Below are 18,175 nucleotides of genomic sequence, written 5' to 3' on the forward strand. Positions count from 1 at the left end.
TTTACTTCTACATCAAATTGATGACAAGGGAATCAAAAAGGAATTCTCAGCTGCAACTACACCTCAGTAGAATGGAGTTGTGGAGAGAAAGAACAGAACAGTTCAAGAAATGGGGAGAACAATGTTGCTTGAAAAAGGTTTTGCAAAAGGATTTCAGGTTGAAGTTGTAAGTATTGCTGTCTATATCATCAATAGGTCCTTAAACCACGTTCAACCAAGACACCCTTTGAATTATGGTATGGAAGACCCACAGCAGTTCACTATTTCAGAATATATGGCAACAAGTGTTATATACTTAATCACATTGACAGTTTGGGGAAGTTTGATTCAAAATCTGATGAAGGCATATTTCTGAGGTATTATACAAAAAACAAGGCTTCTAGATGTTACAACCTTAGGTCTTCGAAGGTGGTTGAGTCAATCCATGTGAAATTTGATGAAAATCCTCAAGTGATTCTAACTGAAGACAGCAATAATACAATTGGTTCAAATGAAGCCAGCTCTTTAGTGACTGAACCTAAGAATTCAAAAGAAACTACTTACCCAGTGTTGCCGAAGCAGGTTCAAGCTGAAAACATTATTGGTTCATCTCAAGCTGGAGTTCAAACAAGGAGTAAGAAGAAGTTAACTGAGTTAGAAGCTGAAGATAGCAAATAATATAGCCATTTTGCAATGTTGTCATCTATTGAACCTAAATCTTACTTTGAAGCTCAGAAGATTGAGGATTGGGTTGTAGCCATGTAAGAAGAACTTGATCAAATTAACAAAAATGATACTTGAACACTGGTTCCTAGACCTGCAGACAAGAATGTAATTGGCTTTAAATGGATTTATAGAAATAAGATGAATGAAAAAGGATCTGTGATCAGGAATAAAGCAAGGTTGGTGTGTAAAGGCTATTCACAACAAGCTGGAATTGACTATGATGAAACCTTTGCTCTTGTGGCTAGAATGGAGTCAATAAGAATGCTTCTGTCTTTTGCATGTCACAAACAAGTCAAAGTGTACCAAATGGATGTCAAATATGCTTTTCTAAATGGAGATCTAAGTAAGGAAGTTTATCTAGAGCAGCCTAAAGGTTTTGAAGATTCTGAATATCCCTCTCATGTATTCAAACTAAGCAAAGCCTTGTATGGTCTTAAACAAGCTCCCAGGGCTTGGTATGAAAAATTACATCAGTTCTTGAACAAGGCTTTCATAGAGGCAAAGTTGACAACACCTTATATGTCAGGATTCACCAAGACTAGTTTCTAATTCTTCAAATCTATGTAAATGACATCATGTTTGCGGTTCAAACACTTCATTAGCATCAGAGTTTACCAATCTTATGAAGACAAGGTTTGAAATGTCACTCTTGGGTACTCTCAGGTATTTCTTAGGACTTCAAATTGCTCAAACATCTAAAGGAATCTTTATTTCACAATAGAAGTATGACTCAAAATTACTCAAGAAGTTCAACATGAATGATAGCAATTCTGTTTCCACACCATTGTGTCCTAATACTAAACTATCACTTGATTGTACTTCAGAAGCAGTTCCATCCACACTTTATAGGTCTATCATTGGTAGTCTACTCTATCTCACAGCTTCAAGACCTGATATAATGTACTCAGTAGGATTGGTAACCAGATTTTAAAGTAATCCAAAAATGTGTCATCTCCAAGCTGCTAAACACATTCTCAGATATGTTAAGGGCACAATCCTTTATGGTCTAATTTACATTTTTTCCCCAACAATAACTATAGCTGCCTTTTCAGATGCTGATTGGGGTGGATCCTTACCTGACAGAAAGAGCACTTCTAGTTGCTGTTATATTCTTGGTTCTAATGTAGTCTCCTGGCTTAGTAAAAACAAGAAATAGTCTCTCTATCTACTTTAGAAGCTGAGTATATTGCTGCCTCTGAAGCTGGTTCTCAATTACTTTGGATGCAGTCTACTCTGACAGATCTTGGACTCTACTTCTCCATGCCTCCCAAGCTCTTTTGTGACAATCAAAGTGCTATTGCTATCAGTAAAAATCCCACATTGCATTGGAAGAGCAAGCATATAGATATCAGGTATCATTTTCTCAGAGACAAAGTTCAAAAAGGGCTTCTTGATAATACTTATCTACCAACAGAGGATCAAATTGCAGACATCATGACTAAACCTCTTCTTCCTCATAGATTTTCAACCCTTAGAGATCTTCTCAGGGTTGTTCCCCCACCTCTTTGACCTTAGTATTGTTGGTCCTACTCCCTTTTGACCTTTAATGTCAAAAAGGGGGAGAAAATGACTGAAATAAGGATAGTGTCACAGGCTATTCTTATCATTTGTTAAGTGTTGGGTTGTTCTCTTTCTATTATCTATATCACTATAATTGATGCCTTATTTCATATCAAAGTTTTTGTCATTAAAGGCAAAAGGGGGAGATTGTTGGTCCTAAGGTTCTCTAAAGACCTATTTGCCTATTTAATGTTAAAAACAATGGTTTAGTGAGCTTAAGTGCATAACCTATCTGCATTGTGGTTTAACATAGGTCACTGGGGTAGCATTGTCATTTACATTACAGTGACAGACTTTTTACATTGTCATATATTAATTCATAACAGCTTGTACACTTGATTTAGCAAAATTGAATGGTCTTAGTCAAGTTCAGTATATAAGGAACTTGTTACAGGTGTTTTCAGGGGTATTTTAGTACTTTCTCTGATGTATTCTATGAATGCTCGTATGTCTGAATAGCTGCATTGCACTGAATTGCTATGGTAAGCCTTTATTGTGACTAATACAGCCTCAGCAACAGAATTCTATTGAATGTAATATACAGCTGGTATAAGGCTGGTTTGTAAAACTTTTCAAGTATTCTCAGGAGTGTGACACGTGGCTGTGGTCCATGAATATATTGTCCTCCAATGGTGTTACAGATCTTAGTGGCTAAACAAAGATAAATATCAATGTGACCTCACCTGTATGAATTGTTCTTACTGATGCACAAGGTGTCATTATTTGGTGAGATATCAAGGGCAGCATTGTCCTTTCATTGAGGGAATGTTAGAATTGTTCTTATACAATCATTGGCTGAAAGGTGACAGCAAGGAATTAAGAGAGGAGCAGTTAAGCATTTACACAGGTATATATATATGCTACTATAGGAGTCTTTTAGGGTTAATGGCCTTAAAAAGAGACTAAGAGTAAGCTGCAGAAGAGAACTCTCAAGCTCCTATTATTGAACAAAGTTTTTCTATGATATGCAATGATGATCTATGCTAGAAAAACCCACTGACTCAAGCCTTGTTTGTGATCAATGTGCTGAGATGCTACTGCTGTCCAAATTACTGTAGAAAGGGCTGGATGGAGTAGTGAATTTGAGTTCCAAGCTGCTGTGGTCATTTCTGAGGGTTGTCACAGGTATAACTATGCTATTTACACTTGCTTAGTAGTTTGCTTTGAACTGAAACATGCTGAAATGGATTTTGAGCTCTTTGATCAGTAGATAAGCTTGTTTTTCTGCATATATTGTGATTCAAGTGCAAAATGATTAAGGCTAGCTATTCTATGGATTTTCCATGTGTTAGCAAGTCTATTTTGATGAATCAAAGCTGTTGAAATTGGTTGTGGTGCAAAATATTGATAGATTGTGATTGTGACCTTGCAAAACCCCTTGAACAGTGTAGTGATGTGCTTATTCAAGAATTGTGATTGAACCTTGATATATACTCATGCTATGCTGAATTGTTTAAGGTTGTTAACATGAGTACTGTAGTGAATTAATGCTATGGAAGCTACTGGTGAACTAATCTCGAAGGAAAATTCTAGTTTTACTCCTCAAACTCTAGCTGCGGCAGTTTAGTGATTTTGAGGTAATAACTTGGTATTTTGTGGTGTTTAAGCTGTTTCACTTGTAGAAGGAATTTGACTATATTGTTTATCATTTGTAATGATGTATATGAAGAGCTATATGAGCTTTGTTGGTCCAAGCAAGGGTGCTTAGGACAAGGGGAGTGTGTGTGTGCACTGAAATCAACTAGTGTGTGTATTGGTTGTGAAAACTAGTGTCCATTCTTATGCTCGGGTGTGTGTAGAGGGTGAGACAGCTGAGTGTGTAACAAGGTACATACAGCTAGTAGTGAACTTCATTGGCTAAGGCCAAGAACCAAGGTTTTCCCTAGTTGAAAAGGTTTCCTTGTAAATCCTATTTTAAGTACTTATTGCATGTTTGCTGAAATATCTTATTGATTCTGTTGAGAAGAAATTAACCAATTCACCCCCCCTTTTGGTTCATCAACACCATCTTCTACTTATCAGTCAGTGCCATCTCAGTTAGCCCCAGTTCATTCTGCCTCATCTTTCTGACACAATGACAATCAATCTGGCTCCAATGGATGTAACAATAACAATCGATCTAGATATTAGCAATCCAACACCAAAAAGGATTGATTATCCCTTTAATGTACCTTCTGTCGAATTTCGGAGCATATAATTGACTATTATCGTACTCGTGCTCGACTCTCCACTGCAGCTGTCGCTAACACTGAATATATATGACTGACTTCAACTACAACACCGGTTAACAACTCTTTTGCTGAATCTACATCTTCCTCACCTGGCTTCTCTGCAATTGACCTTGAGGTAGTTCTCAATCAGGATTTATTTCGCTATCAAGGTGCATCTTCCACCGCTCTTTCTACTACACCAGGTAAACATGGTTCTTGGTATTTTGACTGTGCTTGCTACAATCGCATGACACTGGATCCTACCTTACTCACATCCCAAACTCCTACTTCTCACTCTTCTGTTATACACACAACCGATGGATCCACTATGTCTATTAGTCACATAGGAAGTATTTCTCAATCTCAGTCTTCTGTTTCATATATTTATCTTGTTCCAAATCTTTCCCTTAATCTTTTATCTATTGGACAACTGACTGAGTTTGGATTGACCATAGCATTTTCCTCTAATGGTTGTGTTGTACAGGATCCTCAGACAGGACAGATCCTTAAGACAGTCCATTAGATAAGACGACTATTAGAACTTTCTTCATTATATCTACCTACTACTACCATTCCTGCTGCCTTTACACGGTGCATTTCCCTAACACTTAAGCTATGACATTCTCATTTGGGTCATGCGTCATTGTCTCGTGTCAAAACCCTAGCATTTACAGGTTTGTTAGGACAGGTTATATTTAAGTGTTTTGTTTGTATTTATGGCCAGTTGGGAAAATAACCTGCATTATCATTTAATAACAGTGAGTCTTGTGCTTCTACTCCATTTGATCTTATATATTTTGATGTTTAGGGACTTTCAAATATATCTACTATGGGAGGATTATGATACTTTGTTTTTTTTGTTGATAATTTTTCACGATTCACATGGATTTTTTTCATGAAAAATAGTTCTGAATTACTTAAAATATTTTGTGATTTTACTCAAATGATTGCAACCCAATTTTCCAAACCCATTAAAATTTGACATAAACTTTGACATATTTTAGACTTAACTCGTTTGCTAACCATTTCTGCTTTTGTGCTTTCTTTTGGGGTGAAACATCTCTTACTGTTGTTTATACCATTTTTACACAATCAAACACCCTATGAACATCTCTATGGAAAGATTCCCAACTATAATCATCTCAGAGTCTTTAGGTGTGCCTATTTTATTCTTCTTCAACCTCATGAGTGAACTAAGTTACAACCGCGCTCTCAACTTTGCTGTTTTCTTAGATATAGAATTTAACAAAAGGGGTATAGATGTTATGATCCTATTGATAAATGACTTAGAATTTTTCATCACATTATTTTTTAGGAGTAGAAAATGTTTCATACATTATTTAAGTTTAGTGGTGTTCGTGATCAGGCTTTTTCTATTCCTCTATTAGACACCTCTGCAAATCTCTTTCCTGATTCTACAAAGTCATTAGATATAGTCAACCCTCTGACAGCTGAGTCCCACTCATCAGATATAGTCCACCCTTTGACAGCTGAGTCCCACTTATCTGCTCAATCTGAGGTTCTTATCAATGTGCCTACCACAAATCTTAGTGATTTTTATTGTTATCATGCTCTTACTACCTTACATGTATCTCACAATTTTTGTGAGGCGTATTCTAATCCTATGTGGCAGTAAGCAATGCAAGAAGAGTTAGATACACTATCCAAAACTTATACATGGGATCTGGTTGATCTGCCTCTTGGAAAGTCGATCTGCTGTACGATGCAAATGGGTTTACAGGATCAAGACTCATTCAGATGGGTCTGTTGAGCGGTACAAAGCTCAACTTGTTGCTAGAAGATTCACACAGGAATATGGCATTGATTTTGAGGAGACATTTGCCCCTGTTGCATGTCTTCCATCTGTTTGCACTCTTATTATTGTGGAAGCTTCTTGTCATTGGGGACTTTTTCAGATGGATGTTAAGAATGTCTTTCTCAATGGTGATTTACTCGAGGAAGTTTACATGCAGCCTCCTCCAAGTTATCCTCATCCTCCTAATAAGGTGTGTCGACTTAAACATGCTTTGTATGGTCTCAAACATGCACCTCAAGCTTGGTTTGCCAAATTAAGTCAAATTATCTCTCATTTTTGATACTCTCCTAGCTCTTATGACTCAACTTTATTTATCTGATACACCGATCGGGGTATCATTATCCTTTTACTTTACGTTGATGATATGATCATCACTGGAGATGATTTGACAGGGATTTAGGAGGTCAAACTATTTCTCAGTCACCAATTCGAGATGAAGGATCTTGAACCTCTCAGTTACTTTCTTAGTCTTGAGATCACTACATCTACAGATGGTTACTACCGTACTCAGGAAAAATACATATCCGATCTTTTTTCGAAATCGGGTTAAAATGACAGTAAGATTGTTAATATACCACTTGAGCATAACACAAAACTTAATCAACATGATGGAGAATCTCTTCGAGATGGTACTTTGTATCGATAATTGGTTGGTAGTCTGGTTTATCTCACTGTCACTCGTCCAGATATCTCTCATGCCATCCACATAGCTAATTAGTTCGTGGCTACCCTCGATTTACTCATTTTACGGCAATTCTTCGTATCCTTTATTATCTCAAAGGCACTATGTTTCACAGGCTTCATTTTTCTTCTCAATCGTCACTTGTTCTTCATGCCTATTCAGATGCCAACTGGGCAGGAGACCCTACAGATCGTCGTTCTACCACAGGCTATTATTTCTTTCTTGATGATTCACTTATCTCTTGGTGCAGCAAGAAACAGACTATGGTTGATTGCTCTAGCACATAAACTAAGTATAGGGTGTTTGCTGATACTACTTCTGAGCTTCTGTGGTTGCGTTGGCTCCTTCAGGATATGGGAATTTCTTCATCCACTGACACTCATATCTATTATGATAATAGTAATGCAATCCAAATCAAATTGCACACAATGATGTCTTTCACGAGTGAACAAAACACATTGTGATTGATTGTCATTTTGTTCATCATCATTTTCTTCAGAAGACCTTACAGTTGTGGTCCATCACTTCACATGGTCAAATAGTAGATGTCTTCAACAAATCGCTTCTGCCATGTCGCTTTCGAGATTTCATTTCCAAACTCAAGATGGTTTCATTCAATCTACCATGATTTTTAAGGGGGCTATGTAATACCCCTAATTTTAAAAATGATAGTCTCGGCATTTCAATTATTGTTTTATTGCATTTTTGTGTGACTATTTGCTTATTTGTTTAATTGTTTAATTATTTTAATTAGTTAATTGATTTAATTGTTTAATTATGTGTTTCAATTGCATTAATTGATTTCTTGTTTTCTTTAATTGAATTGTTTTATTTAATTGTCTTTTTCATTTTTGTATTTTCTTTAATTGGATTAATTTAGTGTTATTAATTTTAATGTGTAAGTTAGTTTAATTAAATGTTTTAATTGGACTAAATTTGTGTAATTAGATTAAATTAGTAACAGTTATAATGTATTAAATTAATAACAGGTATAGTGTTAAATAGTAGGGTTTTCTAAGAAGTTACATATATGTAGCCGACGTATATTATAACTTAGGTTGTTTAGTGGGCCGACAAAGATTTACATTAGGGCTTTGTCTCTAATTATACAAGGATTAGGGTTTTAGTGTTAAGCCTTTAAATATAATATCACGTTGGTTTAGGGTTTGGAAAAACATAAAGTTAGTTCTGTAAAGAGAGGGTTGAGAGAACAGAGCACCGTAAGGGCTGTTAAGGAGGAAAACAGAGAGGACCAAGGAAGGGTTGTGGTGGATTAGACTGGAGCAATAGGAGGCTTGATAGTATTTCAGTGTTGCTATCAACGTGGACACGACGCCGAGATTTCATAACTGAAATCGCAGGCAAGTTCTTTTCTTCCACTTTCCCGTTGGCTTATGTTCTGTGCACCTAGATAGTCTCTAGGAGATTAATGGGATATTAATTGAACCATGCATGATTATTATATGTTATATTTGATTATCTGTTATCTATGAAATTTATCTGAAATAATTCAATCATGTATGGTTTCATTGTCTGTTTCTTTAGCATAAAAAGTTGCCACTATTTTAATCTTTGTAATGAGTCTTACTGTTATAAACCAAGGTCTGGACTAATACTAGATGAGATTTAAACCCTTAAGTTCAATTTAGAGGAAGAACAGAGGGGTGGAAATGGCCAGAGATGGAGCAGATGGGCTAAAACGGACTGAAGTTGGACTGGAGGCTCTTAGAAGAGGAGAGAGCCGGCTCCATGGAAGTGGGAGCCAGCTCCCATACTCTTAGAGCCAGCTCCAAGTTGCATGGAGCAGGCTCCAAGCACCCAAGAGCCTGCTCCCAAAGTTAGGGAGCAGGCTCTCTTAATTTTACATTTTTCTTATTTGTTTTTTTACTTACTGTTGGACACTGTTGAGGGGTTGAATTGTTCTGTTTAATTATTGTACTTCACAGAGGGATTATGTAGTTAATCTTGGGTGTTATTAAGGCCTCTAATTGATTAAATTTTACCTATAAGTTAATGGGACGAACATTACAAAATTAATGCACTTTCTATGTTGTTAACGGATGGAAGGAAATAAATTGCTTGAATTAAATTTTAGCAATTGAATAGAATATAGTATGATTATAAAACATAATTTAAATGCATGATAGGGTCATCTATTTATTGGTTTTGATCTATGCATGCTCTGGATGTTAATTGTTAAAATATTAAATTCTTTTCTATAATTACATGGATTGCCATCTAGATTTTAATTGCTGAAATATTAGACATTCTTCTGCAATTATTTGAATAATGGTTTTGGACTGTAAATTGCTAACTATTATTTATGTGTTGTAATTTATATGGATATGGAGGATTGTATGCACCGGTATGGGATGGTGGCATACTAGGGATGGTTTAGCTCAAAATGCTAAGACCTAACCTATTGGATTAAAGGAAATAATTGTAAAATATTGAATTCAAATTTTATTTAAGTCAGATCGACTGAGTAAGTTGAGTGACTATCTAGATTAATTGTGGTTTGTGGTTAAGTCAGATCGACTGAGTAACTTGAATGACTACCTGGATTTATTGTTATTCGCGGTTAAGTCAGATCGACTGAGTAAGTTGAGTGGCTAACCAGATTAGGAGTCTTATGTCAAATCAACAAAGAATTGAATGACATACTCTGGTTTTAGACGGACTTTATATATATGATTATGGTACCACGATATGAGCTTGAGTCTCAGAGTCGATGGTTAGGGCCCGTATATGCAGTGGATGCGTAGCTGACTATGATAGGTTAAGGTATACCCTGTTAGGCTTAGGTACTCATGCCCACTTAGGTGCGTTTTCCATATATATAGTCCAGTGAATGTTGCCTTCTATTCAGGTTGAAACCCCCTATATAGTCCAGTGAATGTCCTTTGTGTGGATATATATATATATATGTATAAAGTAGCTAGATATTGTTGAGACATCTAGGGTGCATCTGCGTATCGGATCACTGTAATTAGAACTTGTTCGTGAGCCTGACCCACTCTTCTATTTTTTAGGTAACGGACGGTTCCAGTCTTAGGGCTTGTTCAGCTGAGCAGAGGCAGTCATTCACTCTACCGACGACGTAGGATTTCATTCCATGTTTTAGACTTGGTTTTTATTTCCGGTTATTTAGTTTCAGTTGGGATTTTATTTAGGGGTCCACTAGATGGATTCCCGAGTTGTACTCTTGGAGGTTTTGGAAAGATTGGATTATTTAATCTTTATTGGTTGAGGATTTTTATAATTATTATTTCTTTCAGCTTTATTCTATTTCATGCTTCATTTTTATATTCTATGTTCGTTTTAAAATACATTAATTGTTTGATATTCCCTCGGGTTTGGGCTTGGGCCTGATCAACCCGTGTCTCGGATCTGAGGGGTATCACAGTTGGTATCAGAGCACTCCAGATTCAAGTGTCTCTAGGATGTTTCGTATTAAGACTTCCGTGTAGTGTTTTCTCTTGATTAGAACTTAAGTTTAGAATTCATTGCAATCCTTTTTGGTTCATTTAAAATCGTACTGATGTCTATCTTTCCGTGTTAACAGATGGTTAATGCTAGGAGAGGAGGACAGAACCGCAGGCAAAAGAGAGCGACACGTAGGCAGTAAGATTGCCTGCAGCGTCAGCAAATGGAGGAAGAGCAGTAAATGCCAGAGTTTCAGAATGATAAGGGTTAGTTTCATGTAGAGTAGGAGGGAGTACAACAAACTCAAAATCAGGTCAGTGATCCAGAGTATCCTCCTCATATCAACGACCTCATTACTCGAGTTAAAGAAGCAGGGGTAACGGCTGCACTTCAGAATCAGCCTCAGGTACAATCGGCACCGATACCAGCACCGGTGGTTCAGACTGATACTTAGGAGAAGGCTAGGAGTTCTTTCACAAAAGGAGAGTCTACCTAAATTCACAGGCTCCACCGATGCGAAAGCAGCTCATCAGTGGAAGAAGTATATTAAGCGACATCTTCGTTTGGTTCAGTTCACGGAGGTTCAAAAGCAGATGCTTGCAACTTTCAAGCTAGTTAAAGATGCACTATAGTGGTGTGAGTCAGTTACCACCACAAAAGAGAGGATGTCATTAACTTATGAACAGTTCAGTGCATGTTTTGATGAGAAGTACTTTCCTTATGCAGTCAGGGTAGCTATAAAGACTGAATTCCTTAATCTGCAGCAAGGGAACATAACAATGGCAGAGTATGAGCAGCAGTTCAAGCGCTTATCTCTTTTTTTCTCTAGAGGAGGTGGATATAAAGGAGAAGAAGCGGAATAGTTTTGTGAAGGGACTGATGTAGTCAATTAAGCAAGCTATTACTAGTAGTCCAGCCTACACTACCTATGCTCAGGTGGTGGACGCCGCTTTACAGCAGTGTAAATTGACCATGGACTTCAGACAGGCTAAGGGTGAGAAGCAGGGTGACAAAGACTCTGCAAATCAATCAGCTGAGAAATGGAATGGCAATGGACACTGGCAGAATGACAAAGGCAAATTCCAGAGACAACAGCCTTAGAAAAAACACAAGGGTGGTTCAGATGCTCACAGGAATGGGGCACCTATTCAGAGGCAGCAGAATGGGGGACCACAGGCAAGACAGGGTCAGCCACAGGCTAACCGACTAAGGAGGCCATTTGGTACTTTCCAGGGTAGTTGCTACACTTGTAGAGAGTATGGTCATACTTCCAGGCAGTGTCCTAAAGCAGGATAAGGACAGGGATAGCATGTGTAGCAGGGATAGAGGGCGCCAGTGCCTTTACCAGGTCCACAGGTTCCACGGAATCAGGGACAAGCGTATCCAGCTTTACCAACACCACCACAGCCTCAGGGACAGGCACCGTAGTAGCTATATTATGGCAGGGTGTACAACCCCATGCCATAGGATGTTCAGGCACCTCAGGCTGTTGAGGGTAAGTTTCCTATTCATGGTTCATTGGGATGTGTTTTATTTGATACGGGTGCTACACACTCATTTATAGCTAGATCTTTTGTTGCTTTATCTAGGATGACGACACGGGTGTGCAGTAGACCTCGGGGTATTTCTACATCGTTAGGTAATACAGCCATTCTTTATGAGAGTGATGGGCCTGTGACACTAGATATTGGTAGACTCAGATTTCTAGCCAGTCTTTTGGTCCTGGACATGCACACTTATGACGTGATACTTGGGATGGATTGGTTATCGTATTACCATGCCTAAATTGATTATTATGATAGGTCTGTTGTTTTCACCATACCTGGTCAGGATATGTACGTCGTCACTATGCCACGTTCTAACAGGGTCACTAGTACATATTTGTTACATATGGAGGAGGAAACGGAGGAGGAGATTACTGTGTCATTGGATAGCATACTAATCGTACAGGATTTTCCAGATGTGTTTCCGGAGATTCAAGGGTTGCTACCTAGTCGAGAGATCAATTTTGTGATTGACTTAGCTCCAGGCATTACGCCTATTGCTAGGGCACCATACAGGATGGCACAAGTGGAGATGCGAGAGATGAGGGATCAGATTCAGCAATTACTCAGCCAAGGTTTTATTCGCAGGAGTACTTCACCCTAGGAAGCACCAGTTCTGTTTGTAAAGAAGAAGGATGGATCACTTCGACTGTGTATAGATTACAGGGAGTTGAACAAGGTTACTATTCATAACAAGTATCCATTACCTAAGATTGATGATCTTTTTGATCAGTTGAAGAGAGCTACGTACTTCTCTAAGATTGATCTGTGGTCTGGATATCATCAACTATGAGTTAGGGAGCAGGATGTTCCAAGGACAACATTTCTCACTAGATATGGATCTTATAAGTTTCGAGTCATGCCTTTCGGACTGACTAACGCACCTCCAGTTTTCATGGACTTAATGAATAGAGTCTTCAAGGCGTATTTAGATTAGTTTGTCATTGTCTTCATAGATGACATTTTGATTTATTCGAGGTCAGAGGACGATCATGCTAGACATCTTCAGATTGTGTTGCAGACACTTCGTGAACACCAGTTATATGCCAAGTTTGAGAAATGTGAATTTTGGCAGCGGGAGGTGAAATTTCTGGGTTACGTGGTGTCAGAAAGGAGAATAGCGGTGAATCCAACCAAGATTTTAGCGGTGGTTGAATGGGGACATCCTACTTCACCTACCGAGATTCGGAGTTTCCTCGGATTGGCAAGATATTACAGGAGGTTCATCCAGGGGTTCTCAAAGATAGCGGGACCACTTACTAATTTGACTAGGAAGGGTGTACGGTTCGTGTAGGATGAACATTGTCAGAAAGCTTTCGATGAGCTGAAGACTAAGTTGACTTCTGCACCGGTTTTGTCTACCCCACAAAGCGGGATAGAGTATCTTGTCTACATAGATGCTTCTTTGTAGGGTCTTGGATCTGTTTTGATGCAAGAGGAGCAAAAAATTTCGTACGGATCTCGGAAGCTTAAGCCTCACGAGCTTAATTATCCAACACATGATTTGGAGTTGGCAACTGTGGACTTTGCCTTATGCATTTGGAGGCATTATCTGTTAGGAGAGTCCTTCAGATTATTTAGTGATCACAAGAGTCTGCAGTATTTTTTCACTCAGCGGGAGTTGAATATGAGATAGCGTCGATGGTTAGAGTTTGTGAAGGACTATCACTTCTCTATACAGTACCATCCAGGGAAAGCGAATGTGGTGGTGGATGCACTCAGTCGCCGACCTGTTTGTAGTATTTCTGCTCAATTCACTACTGAGGGGAACGCTTTGAGGACAGTGGATGAGTTGTCGGATGCTTTCATGGTTTACATGGTAGTTACACCTTCTATCATTCACAAGGTTTTTGATGGTGCGTCGCTACACCACAAGTTTAGAGAGTGTGCATTAAGGCGAGGGCCAAGTTTTACATTTATAAAAGCCACTACTACCTTTACTAAAAATATAGTTAGGGTAAGTAGGGATCGTCCCAAGGGATTGGAGTCGAATTTGATTATGGAATCACAATTAGGGTTAGTAGGACGAGTGATCAAACAAATAGTTGGTTGATTGATTAAACTAGAGAGCAAATTAAACTAAATAATTTAATGCAACAAAGAGTAAGTAAGAGAGAGAGATCTTAGGGTTTAGAGGTCACCACTAAATAATGCTTTTCTACACCCTTAACAAGTGACTAATGAGGGAAATGTGTGTTACAATATTGATGTGTGTGTGTGTTTGGTTGATTCAATTAGCAAGGGTGACCAATTAAGTATATATTGTCTAAGCAACATGTGAAAAACACAATATATCTAGCAATTAAGTTTATATTGTCTAAATAGCATGTGAAAAGCTCAATATATCTAGCAAGTCATTAATCCTTTCATTAAGCTCACAAGCCAAATACACCACAAGGTTAGAGACATATGCTACTTGCATTCAAAAATATGGAACATCAAATAACAAGCATGGATTGTCCTCCCATCTAATAATTATGCTACCACTACACTACAATTAGCTAATGACATGAAATTAAACTAATTAAGCTAAGGGAGAGGCACAATCCATCAAGAAATGAGCATGAACCATCAAGAAATTTACAAGAGCATTCCATTAAGCACAATGTTTTGACAATCTCTAAATCTATGGCATTAATATACATAGATATGCATCAATAACACAAGAAATAGAGACAAACACATGAACGTCTATTCTAGCATACATAGACATATGGATAGAATGAAATAATCAATTGGAAGCATTAAACCATATAAATCATTGAATAAACAAGATCTATATATATAAAAGTGCCAAAACATGTATTACAACACTAATCCCTCAATAATACACAAAATCAAGATGTAGAAAGCATGCTTGGGGCTAACTCTAGCCCCAAGAGGATGTTTAGCCACTCATGGTAGTGCTTCTCCAACCCTCAAAGGCTAACTCCATGGTAGAGATTTGCTCCTTGGTTGATGAAGAGTCTCCAATGGTGTCTCTAGCTTCCTCCTCCTCTAAGCTTCCTCTCAAAGAGTTCTACAAAGTATGATATGATGTGATGTGATATGATGTAAAAAGTAATCCTTATCCTTATATAGGTAGGTCAAATGACACCCAAAATAAGCTGGGGTCGTACAGCAAATATTCCCAATGATTGGATAAAGGATAACTTTTTGTGAGCTGGAAATTTAACTTTTTCGTACTGGAGGAAGTTCGATCGATCGAACCTTGGAATTGGATCGATCAAACATGACTGAGATCTGTCGAATTGAAGTTGGATCGATCCTTAATGGCGGCACTTTTTGGATAAAAACAAATCTGAGATATTTTGAAGATATTTTTGGGAAAAGGACAAAAGTGGTTGGTATGGTGGTATAACTAGATAAGATCAATCATTTGGATAAGGACAAGGTAGTTCGATCGATCGAAGAATGATGTTGGATCGATCGAACTTTGAGATATCTGAAAATGTCATCATGGCTCTGATCCATCTTGAAGTGCTGAGATCGATTATGTTGGATCGATTAAACTTTGATCTAGGATCGATTGAAGATGTTGATTTCCACATTTTTCTTCCCTTTGCTTCCACTTGGCTCATTTCTTTGATTTATCCCAGAATTGCTTCATTTCTGCTCTTATTTGGCTGAGTTAGCTTATTTTCGGGATAAGTACCTGAAAATGGAAATAGTACGAAATCAATCTAAAACGGTAAAGTAAGATAGATAAAGGTACTAGAATGCCTAAGCTTAAGGGGTTTAAATACGCACTTTTCAACACTCATCACACCCCCAAACTTAAATATTGCTAGTTCCTAGCAATGAACTAGAAAGTAAAGGAATGAAATGAACAACTATACAACTATGAATTAGAAAACAATAAATGGATAATGCCACTTTCGTAGGGAACACGATTGCACTTAGCATATGCAACAAGCCTTTTAAACCCCTAGGTTACCCCTAGTGGACGAGTGAAGTCTCGTGAGGGTTTCCAAAAATGATACCTACAAACATTAAGCTCATTCTCACAAAAGAGGCACCAATATTACAAACAAGTATTGGGAGAAAACTACCTTAAGTATGCATTGTTTCAAACATTTCTAAGCAATCTCCCAAAATCTCAACATCAAGCAAGCAAGTATGGTCCTCTACACATCAAGAAAATGATCATGTAAATCAAAACAACTCTAGAATCCTTTTGAGTGGACCGGCATCAAATATGTTGCTATCTAAGCCAACTAAATAATTAATCACATCATTACCCTCAAACTAGCACACAAATCTAGTACCGATCATCAAGACAAAAAGTGGACCTTTTATTAAAGCTTTATTGTTCTAGGTGCACTTATTCTTTTCACTCAATTTTTTTTATTATATTTTATTTATTTATTTATTTATTTTTATATAGGATCAAAGATGGAAGCCTGGTGCAATGTGTTGATTTATTAAGCTTTCTAGCGATTCATGAGGTCAAGCGTTAGGTCAATGACTCCCAAACTAGACGGGTTTAGGACATTAGGCGTTCAAACACCCCTACGGACTTACAAGCTCAAATCAACTAGTCTACAAATCAAGACAACATCCACCTAATCATTTCCCACTTCTCACCTTTTGGGAAAAGTCCTCACTTTTTATTGCTTTTGCAACTTCTTCTTCTTCTTCTTCTTCTTCTTCTTCTTCTTCTTCTTCTTCTTCTTTTTTTTTTTTTTAATTCAATTATTAACCTAGAATTTGGGCCCTCCACCTTTCGGCGCGAGAAGTTCAGTGCTTGATGAGGCTAGAATCCCGGCAACTTAGTGAAAAGGGGTTGTTATCCACCTTTATCAAGAATGAAAGTTTTCAATGCACTACTAGTCCAATTGGGATATAACCAATTCAATAATTAACAAAGCATGTACCCCACAAATGAATGCTAATGTGCACCGGTGCTAGTGTAGAATTCTAAAGTGAATCTCAAAACAATCACAAAATTAAGATGATGTGAACCACAAGTGTAAGCAAAATATCAATCTTTCAAAAAATTTACTCCTAAATGGTATCCACAAGGCATACAAGGAGTATTGGACTCTCAAGTCAAGCAATTTTTAAATTTTAAGTAATATAGTCCTCAAAAGATCAAAATCATAGCTAGATATGGACCAATCATAGAGAATCTCTCAAATACACAAGTCATGCTCAAAATTTTGAAGTTTAAAGCTAACACTGTAAAGTACACCATTACTCCCAAACTTAAATGGCACAATGTCCTCAATATGCAAAGAGAACAAAAGGAAAGATTATACCGGTGCAATTAAGGCAACGAATGGTTGGGACTGAAGTATCAAAAGTAGGTGGCATAGCCCCCCCAAACTTGGGATTAACTGTGGTTCTGAAATTTGGTACTCGGATAAATTCATCAGATAACAAAAAGGAATAATTAGTGCACAGTGGACATGCAAGTGTAAATGAAATAAAATAGTGAGAGAGGTATTAGGGTGGTCCTAAAAATTATGTAGCATTCTCTCTCACTGTAGTCACTGTGATGCACCTGATGGAGTTAAACAGATAGATATGAGAACATAATAGATGACATCCATAGAAAAAACATATATAAAGAAAATAAAGTATAGAGTACATCAAAAGAGCAAAACCGACATATCCGGCTGCAAATAATATATAGTGACAAAAATGAAGTATAGATCATAGAGGTGTAATATGAAAAGATAGAAGAAACTGGGAATCTCAGGTGGATGAGGCAGGACGGGCAGGGCGAGCTCCGTGGATATCCCTAGATAAATCTCAGAGTGCAGTCATGACATCCGTGCGGAATGTAGCAAAATCAGCTCGGTGGGCTACAGCATCGGCTCGAATGGCAGCAGTATCAGCTCTGATAGCAACCACTGCATCCTCAAGAGCCTGAAGATGCTCTCCAAAGTCGGTGGTCTGACTAGGAGCCTCAGACACGGATGAATCAGAAGAAATATCCTGAGTCTGCTCCTCCTTGTGTACTGGCGACCCAGCTAGAGAGTGCTTCTCTGCGTCATCTGTAGGTCGCTTTAAATCGATGTCTATGTGCTCGGTAGCTGGACCTACTGGTACATCATCCGCTGTGGGGTCTGCTGCTACTGCCTCTACCTCCTCAGCCTCGAGCTCCTCTACAGCCACTACTGCGTGGTCCTGCAGTCTGGTGATAATAGCATTGTAGCTCTTGTTCCAGTTATTCTTTAAGAAGTGATAGGAACCTCTTTCAGGGTGCTCCTGAGGATGAAAAGGA

The sequence above is a fragment of the Cornus florida genome, unplaced genomic scaffold (assembly GCF_030987335.1).
Source record: "Cornus florida cultivar Cherokee Brave unplaced genomic scaffold, ASM3098733v1 CherokeeBrave_3.0.0_Hap2_Chr10, whole genome shotgun sequence".
Classification (NCBI taxonomy): domain Eukaryota; kingdom Viridiplantae; phylum Streptophyta; class Magnoliopsida; order Cornales; family Cornaceae; genus Cornus; species Cornus florida.